This window comes from Jaculus jaculus, chromosome 1 (assembly GCF_020740685.1).
Source record: "Jaculus jaculus isolate mJacJac1 chromosome 1, mJacJac1.mat.Y.cur, whole genome shotgun sequence".
NCBI lineage: Eukaryota > Metazoa > Chordata > Mammalia > Rodentia > Dipodidae > Jaculus > Jaculus jaculus.
In genome coordinates this window covers 342,358,844-342,367,882 of record NC_059102.1, presented here as the reverse complement: position 1 = coordinate 342,367,882, position 9,039 = coordinate 342,358,844, and positions in this window count along the sequence as shown.

Below are 9,039 nucleotides of genomic sequence, written 5' to 3'. Positions count from 1 at the left end.
TGTGAAAGATAAAAGTTATGCATATTCACGAGTACAAGGAAAGCTAGGGTGGCTTCTAACGCTGGATATGTGTACTTTGGGTGGAAGATCGAAGTCCAGCACAACCACTCACCCAGAGGCCAACACCAGTGCACAGGGCTGGCGGGTGACCTCTGAGGACAGCTGCAGTTTGTTCTGTAGCCTGAACCCTCCTCCCCCACCCCGCCTCATTAACAACTTTCTAGCAACGCAGGAGCAACACAGGCTGACCCGGGCCCGTGAACACGCTGTCTGGCACCATGGCAGCTGCTCTGGAAGTCGGAGCATCTGGGACAGTTATATTGAGTATCAGCTTGATAAGACCTCTGGCATGCCCCTAAGTGTTTATCTTTTTTTTTTTTTTTTTGGTTTTTGAGGTAGGGTCTCACTCTACTCACTCTAGCCCAGGCTGACCTGGAATTCACTATGGAGTCTCAGGGTGGCCTCGAACTCATGGCGATCCTCCTACCCCTGCCTCCCGAGTGCTGGGATTAAAGGCATGTGCCACCACGCCCAGCAAACTGATTTTTTTTAAATGTTACAACCACTTCCTTTTATTCTGAAAGGGGCAATAAACAATCATGGTAACAAATTTGAACAATAGATGACGTAAGTTACGATGGGTCTCAATTCTTGCCCCCAATTCCTAGTTCCCCCAAATGATTCTTTTTCCTTCTTTTTTAAAAATTATTTTTTATTAACAACTTCTATGATTGTAAACAATATCCCATGATAGTGCCCTCCCTCCCCCCACTTTCTCCGTTGAAACTCCATTCTCCATCATATCCCCTCCCCCTCTCAATCAGTCTCTTTTTTATTTTCATGTCATGATCTTTTCCTCCTCTTATGATGGTCTTGTGTAGGTAGTGTCAGGCACTGCAAGGTCATGGGTATCCAGGCCATTTTGTGTCTGGAGGAGCATGCCTTAAACTGATTTTTGTCAGGTACTTTGTCCCAGCCACAAGAAGGTACAGGAACAACAACTTTTCTCTGTGGCCAGTGGAACCAGTGACTTTCAGGAACAACAAATCCAGAAGGTTCCCTCCCACACTGGCTCTTCATTGCCACTCTGATGTGGCCGGCATTCCTCCCCTTCTGCTGCCTGGTTTTTGTTCCTCGGAGGTGTCTGTAGAAACTCGCCCGGGGAGTTTGGGAAGGGAAAGGAGAGGAAAAACCTTTCCTTGAAGACTTGTGTAGGAAGAAGACCAAGTCATGGGAGGGAAGCACTGTCCATTAGCAACAGTCTTTCCAACCTCCAGACCTGAGTCAGTCATCTCCCATCAGTGCAACCAAATAAATACCCAAGATAAATCAGGTAGTACCACCCACATTTAGGGAGGGTCGCCTCATCTACATTCACCTAATCTAGGAAAATCCCTCACTGATGAGCTAAGAGATTTGTTTACTGGTGATTCTAAATCCCGCCAAGTTGGAAACCAAGACAACATAACACCCAGCATATTCAAGACCCAGGATTCAGTGTCCAGCACACAGGACAGAGAGAGACAGGCAGACTAAGCTGTCTAGGAAGTCCCACTTATGCCCCCAGCCTCAGGCGACAATGGACAACTACATTTCTCTTCCAGCTGGCTAAGGGTCTTAGCCAAGATCCCCTCTTGGACCAGGAGGAACCAAGGGGAGCAGTGCTCAAGGAGAAAGTACGGGGAAGAGCAGAGCTTTCAACTCTACCAATCAGCTCTTGGATGAATTGGAGCATATGAGGAGGCAGAGCGGAGCCAAGACTGAGGAATGTCCTTCATTCAACTGTCCCAAGAATAAATGATGGTAAGGCTGAGGTTGCTTTGGACAGCCAATCATGCCTGCTCTAAAACTTTTCAGTCTTGCATTCTTTGAACCCATTATGCCCAACCATTCTGCACCCAGACAACCAAACATCAAGATAGCATATTTAGAGGGACTCAGCTCATACTCCAACCCCACTTTCTTCTGGACTAAAGATCTTCCAAGATAAGGGCGGGGGTTCTGGCCAATGGGGTTCTCAGATGGATCCATGTGGTCTGTAAGTTCCTCAAGGCTTTTCAGGCATAGGATGGAGAATCCGTTCCATTTCCCATCAGAATTCTTTCCATCCTCACTGACCAAAGCAACCTACCAGTTTCATACAGTAAGTCAAACGTGTCATAATGTCACCTCAGCAATAAAATGCCAAACAATATGGCATTCTAGTCCTGAACATAAACTCCGCCAACATCAAATGAATAGGAAGTCTCAAATCCAAACGGCATCCCCTTAGAAGCTAAAGTTCAGAAAGGAAAATGAGAAATGAAAATTTAAAGTTAAGTTCCCTCACCCTCAATCGAGGTACAGTCCAAAGACACTCAACTTTACAGCTGAGTAGACAGCTCAGAGAGTAAAGTGCTTGCTGTGTAAGCATGAGGATCTGAGACCCCCCAAGCACCCCAAAAGCCAGGTGAGGTGGCGCATGACTATAATTGCACAGGCAGGACTGGAGGTAGGAGGGTTCCCAGGGCTTGCTAGCTAGTTAGTTTTGCCAAACTGGTGTGCTCTGTATTCAGTGAGCGACCCTTTCTCAAAACATAAGGTGGACAGTACTTGAACACACCCGATGTTGACCTCGACCCTCCCCATACAAATGCACACACAGGTGAGCCCCTCCCCTGAAAACAGGCAGACACACATGCATGAATACCACACACACAAAAACACACAAGAAACGTTAAAATTGAACTTCCTATTCTAGAACCAGAAACAGCTAGATTTTTCAGTGGCCCTGGTGGGTTGAGGCTTTGTCAGTGGTCATACCTGGGGATGTCTTTCCAAGGGCATCTGTGGGGTTTAGATGAATCCGCCTGCAAGCCTTCCACAGGCTTGATTAAAAAAAAAAAAAAAAAAAAAAAAAAAAAAAAAAAAAACACTTCTTTTAATTGTGTTTTTTATTGTGGTAAAGCACACATACCATAAAATTTGCACTGTGACCATTTCCAGGCGTGCAGTTAAATGCATTCACATTGCTGTGCAACCCGTCTCTGTGTTCCTTGAGCTTGCAAGACTGAAACTTTCAGAAAGCACTTCCTTTCTCTTCTGTGTTGGGCTGCTCTAGGTACCTCACAGAAGTGGAGTCATGTGACAGTTATCTTCGTGTCTGGCTTATTTCACTTAGCCTCATGTCCTCAAGGTTCATCTATGTTGTAACACATGCTACCATTTGCTAATAATGTTAATAATTTAATAGTAATAATAAAACAGGCTGGATAATATTCCACTGTGTGCACATGCCACACTTCGTTGACCCATTTATCTGTCTATACACACTGGAATTATTTCTGTCCCTTGGCTGTTGTGGATGACACTGCTGTGAACCTGTGTATATGCATCTCACTTTTGAAGGCATCAAACAGTTGAAATAGCACAAGAGATTATCAACGGCACAAATTTAGAAAATAATCCAGGCTCTGGCCCAGAGGAAATAATTCAGGCCAGAAAACCTACAGTTTGGTATTTCATGTTGCCAAAAACCCATGCACATTCAGAAGGGTGGATTCCTTCTAGAAGTTTCTTCTAAAGGAAAAAAGAGCAAATGATCTTAACTGAAGAGCTCTTCGTTCACTGCCAAGTGACCAGAATCCATGGAGAACTTGATGATAGCATTAAGTCATCCCAGGGGGAGACAGACACACCTCGATAAACAGTGGTCTCTTTGAGCAACATTTGAGGATTCTTGGTTTTTGTGTATTTTCACAGTTCAGAACAAAATCACTACGTTACAGTATCTATTTTCTGCCTAAGAAGCTCAAAATGTGGACATGCTAATAAAGCATGCTGGGAGTGTTTGGAGTGGCGCAAGAGCTGGTGACCAAGTATGCATCCTGCCCCACAGACCCCAGGGCACCCAGAGCAGCGCCTGCGGACGCATGGCTTGCCAACTGCCATGGTGCAGAATGTCAGACACACATCCACCGAAGAGAGGCACATCCCACAGGACGGAAGATGCCAAGGAGCAGAGAGGATAATGAATTAAGATGCTAAGACACAATATATAAGTCATAAAAATGTTGGTTGCATAGCTCGAGGCCAAGACTTGAAATCTTTATTTATTCTTTGCTTTTTGAGAGCCCTGTGAGCACAATGAGAAGAATATAGCTTTAAGAACTAAGATTCACCCCCATCAAACATTAATGGTGTCCAGAAACTATGTGAACCATCTCACTGGACATCCTCAAGACATTTATATCTGTCTGATGCATAACCAGCGGGGGAAACATGTTAATTTTCTCAGCCTTTTGATAATACGTATATAAGATCTCTTAGCCCCACAAAAAGCTCCAAACATATTCTCTAGGACTTCAACTGCCTTAAAATATAGACGTGCATTTATCTTGGCCACATTAACGAGATCTGTTTGACCAATACATTTATATTTATGACGACTAAGGGCAAATTACAGTTGTTAAAACTTGTCCTTGGGACATGAAAACACTCCTCTGTCATTAATACATTTGGTAATATAAACTATGATGTCAGGTCAACGTAAAGGGTAAAAACGTTCCTCAAGTATGCACACATCATTTTTTAAAGCAATTGAGCCTAATGGAATAACAAAGGTCATCATAACAAACCATTACAGTCTTGGTCTTGGCAAAGCCAGCCACAGAAGAACCTCCAAGAAACCGTCATCATTCCTCCACTGTTATGGCATCTAGACGACGGGAACAGCTCGCAAATGAGTCATATGGGCTCAGATCCGCGGTAGCTATGTGAGCGCTGGACGATCAATTATTCATGTGTTTACAAAGAGCTTTCCTGGTTGATGTTAACCAGAGCTGTTTGCAAAGAAGAGCTCTCCAGCTGTCCCCGGCCATCCCAGGCCTCCAACTAACAAGCCACTTTAATTGCTGGAAAAGTCATCTGGAAGGTGGCCCTCCCCAGTCCAAGAAAATTCAATCTCCTTGAGACTTTACTGGGTGAAAAAAAATATTAATCAGAAATAATTATGACAATACTTTATACACAATACTCTCAGAACATCCTGAAGACAGTGATAAGACTTAGATGGAACTTAGATCCCACTGGCCTCTACCAGGATCAGACTACTGGAGACAGAGACCACGGATGGGTGAAGAGCATAAGGGGAGAGAATGGAGGGAAAGAATGGATCCTGGCGGAGGAAGAGGAGCAATCTAGAATGCTCTATGAAGGTAATGGAGCCCCATGGGGGAAATCCTTCAGAATAGCGAAACGGGAGTGAATTTGACCCATCCATCCAAAATGGCCTGAGGAGAGGGTAGGTAGGAAACGCACCCGCAGGCTGTCCAAGAAGATACCGATGTGCAGGTCCTGTCTCTAAGCTGGGTCACAAAGCACGGGAGCTGCCCCCCCCCCCCCCGGGTTCCCTGAGAGCTGTGTTTCAAGTGATAGCATGGTTACAGGCAAAGGCCTCTTCAGAGAGGACAGGCAGCAGGGGCGAGCTCAGGCACGTTTTTTAGTATGATCCTAAGAGCCTTGGGTACTGGGCGTCTTCTCCCCATGTGACATTGTGCGATGCACCCGGCTGTCACCCCTCACTGGCCTGTGTCTAAGGAAGCGGCAAAAGCAAACCGTGTGGAATGGGCGGCGTGGTAGCCCTGTATGCCTGGCTGAAACAGGAAAATGGCGAGTTCAAGTCCATCCTGGGCTACATAGTGAGACTCTGAGAATAATTAGCAGCAATGACAGTAAAGGCCCGTGTGTGTAAGTAGGATCAGATGCTAGGACCCTTGGGGTGACTCTGCTTCATGCATGGGACTGTCGTTGAGAGGGGCTATTCTAGAAAGGTAAAGTGAAAGCCTGGTGTGGTGGCGCATGTCTCGGACTCCAGCACTCCAGAGGCTGAGGTAAGACCCTCATGGGCTTTAGGCCAGCCTGGGCTACAGAGTATGTTCTTGCTTATCCTGAGCTAGAGTGAGATCCTACTCCAAGAAAAGGAAAGTTGAGGAGCAGAGCTGAGGAGATGGCTTAAGGGGTCGAGTGCTTGCCTTGTGAGAATGCAACCATGAGGGCCTGCGTGCAATCTCACATACCCACCTGAAAGTGTCGACACTGTGGCGCAGACAATCCCAGCTCGGAGGACGCGGAAAGAGGAGGGTCACTGGGACTTGCTGGGGAGGTAGTGCAGCCTAGTGGGTGAGTTCCAGGCCAATGAGAGGTGCGTCTCAAAAGGGGTAGATGGTGTTCGCAACACCTGAAGTTATCCTCTGGCCTCCATACGAACACATGCACCTACACACAAACACGCACACATGAACATACACACACATGCACACATGAACATGCACACACACAAACACATGAACATACACACACACAAACACGCACACATGAATCACACACACACAAACACATGAACATACACGCACACAAACACACACACATGAACATACACACACATGAACATGCACACACACAAACACATGAACATGCACACACACAAACACATGAACATGCACACACACAAACACATGAACATGCACACACACAAACACACACATGAACATACACACACAAACACATGAACATGCACACAGACAAACACATGAACATACACACACAAACACATGAACATACACGCACAAACACATGAACATGCACACACACAAACACGCACACATGAACATACACACACGCACACACATGAACACACACACATGAACATACACACGCACACATGAACATGCACACACACAAACACGCACACATGAACATACACACACACAAACATGCACACATGAACATATACACTCTGTCTCTCTCTCACACACACACATACAAAATGGGGAAATGAAGGAATAAAAGGAAAGAGAAGAGAGCAAATGGAAGGAGGACATCCCGGGCCCTTCCTCTGTGCATGAGGGAGGGGCTGAGCGCTTCTGTCGCTGGGCACTGTCCTGAGGCCAGAGCTGGCGAGGGTCTGGCAGCAGGGGTACTTTATCCCCTCCAGTTTCCCAAGAATGCCCTACTTGTGTTGACTGAGATCCCCGGGCCTTGTCAGGGGCTCCCTCTAGAGACTAAAGTGGCATTTCTCAAAGGACAGAATGAAACCCCGGGTCTTCACACAGGCCTCTCTAGGGCCTTCTGACTGTCCTGCCCTTGAGGGGGGTCCGAGAACTGCTCTGTCCTTTTGAGGGGCTCAAACATGATGGTCCCTGACTAGAGTAGTTTGAGGATGTTCTGATTTGATGATGATGAGAATGCAGTGTGAATTCCATAGAAACCCTTGAACTTTTGGCCATCTCAGCAATGTGTGGTCAGATTTTGGGCAGTGGCAGCAAGCCACTAGTAACTACTGCGATCATGCAGGGCAGGCAGTTCAGGACAGTGGCTGCATCAGATGCATTTGACTTATGATTTTTATTTATTTATTTTTGTTTTGTTTTGTTTTTCGAGGTAGGGTCTCACTCTGGTCCAGGCTGACCTGGAATTCACTCTGTAGTCTCAGGGTAGTCTTGAACTCACGGCAATCCTCCTACTTCTGCCTCCCGAGTGCTGGGATTAAAGACATGTGCCACCACGCCTGGCGATATTTTTTATTTACTTACTTATTTATTTAAGAAAGTGAGTATGGGCTCTTCAGGGCCTCCAGCCACTGCAAACAAACTCTAGACACATGCGTCACTTCATGCATCTGGCTTTACATGGGTATTGAGGAATCGAACCCTGGGCCATCAGGCTTTGCAAACAAGTGCCCTTAACCACTGAGCCATCTCCCCAGCTCCTGGCTTGCAATATGTTCAGTTTATGATGGGACTGCTGCACCATGAGTCAGCATCTCGTTATCACACAGCTGCCCAGTTTCCACCAGGCCCATCCCATCCCGATGTTCTTGAGACAGCGTATTAGAAGTTAGCTCAGGATGGCCTTCAAACTCACTATGCAGCCATGTAGCCCAGGCTGTTCTTGCACTCACAGAAACCCTCCTACCTCAGCCTCCCAAGTACAGGGTTTACAGATGTGTGCATGCTCAGCTTCGTCCTATTTACTTTCTGTTCTTGTTCATCTAAATTGCGGCCTTATCTCCTGCTGGCAATTTCTAACCTCTTCTGTGAAATGCCGAGACAGCAAGTCATCGCGGCTGCTCACCAGAGCCATTCCCACAGACCTCCTCCAGCTCTCCAGCTCTGCGTTTTGACTCTCCACTGTGATTCCCCCCGAAGTGTCCACCAAGGGCAGATCCTCTGGCCTGACCCCAGATGTCCATCAGCCATGGCTGGAAGCTCTTTGGTTTGTGACGGCTGGTGGTCTTGATCCTATATCTCAAATGGAAATGTGTGTAATTGCTCAGTTTCCAAAGTAAATGGGATATCAGTTTTGCTTTTGGTACTAACCAACTTACTAAAGACAAAATAAACACGAGTAAATGGCTTTTAAATCTCATTGACAACAAGCTTGGCAGCTCCTCTGAACTTCTGACCACTGGGCTCTCTCTTCAAACAGGACCTCCTCCAAGGGACAGGAAAGACACACCCCCATGAGAAGGGCATGCGGGTACCTCCCGCATTTAAGGGTTGCCCTCACCGCATTGCCAGGCATACCACTCAAGGTTCTATCCACAGGATGATCCATGGGGAGTGGCTATTACTTCTTATGGAGTGTTGGAGATTTGGGGCTAACAATTCCAATTGTGATATATTACAAATGTCTACAAGTGGCCACTAAACTAAATTTGTGTTTCTTATGGGTCCCTAACCAACAACTGTTCTCAGAAGCCACATTCACACAGCTTCCTAAAACCTGTGATCATCCTGCCACGGGGCCCCAAGGTCCTGGTCATCATGTCACTTGCTGAGTCCTTTTTTTTCTTTTATGCTGCCTTTAGTTTCAGCATCAAGCGGGTTGGTGGGGGAAGCCCCACTTATCTGGATAATCATTTTTAATTCTTAACACCAAGTATGCAGAAAATGAGCTGTAACAAGTTGCTAAGTAGAAAACACAAACACACATACACACACACACACACACACACACACACACACACACACCTCATAACTTCACCTCAAAGAGCAACTA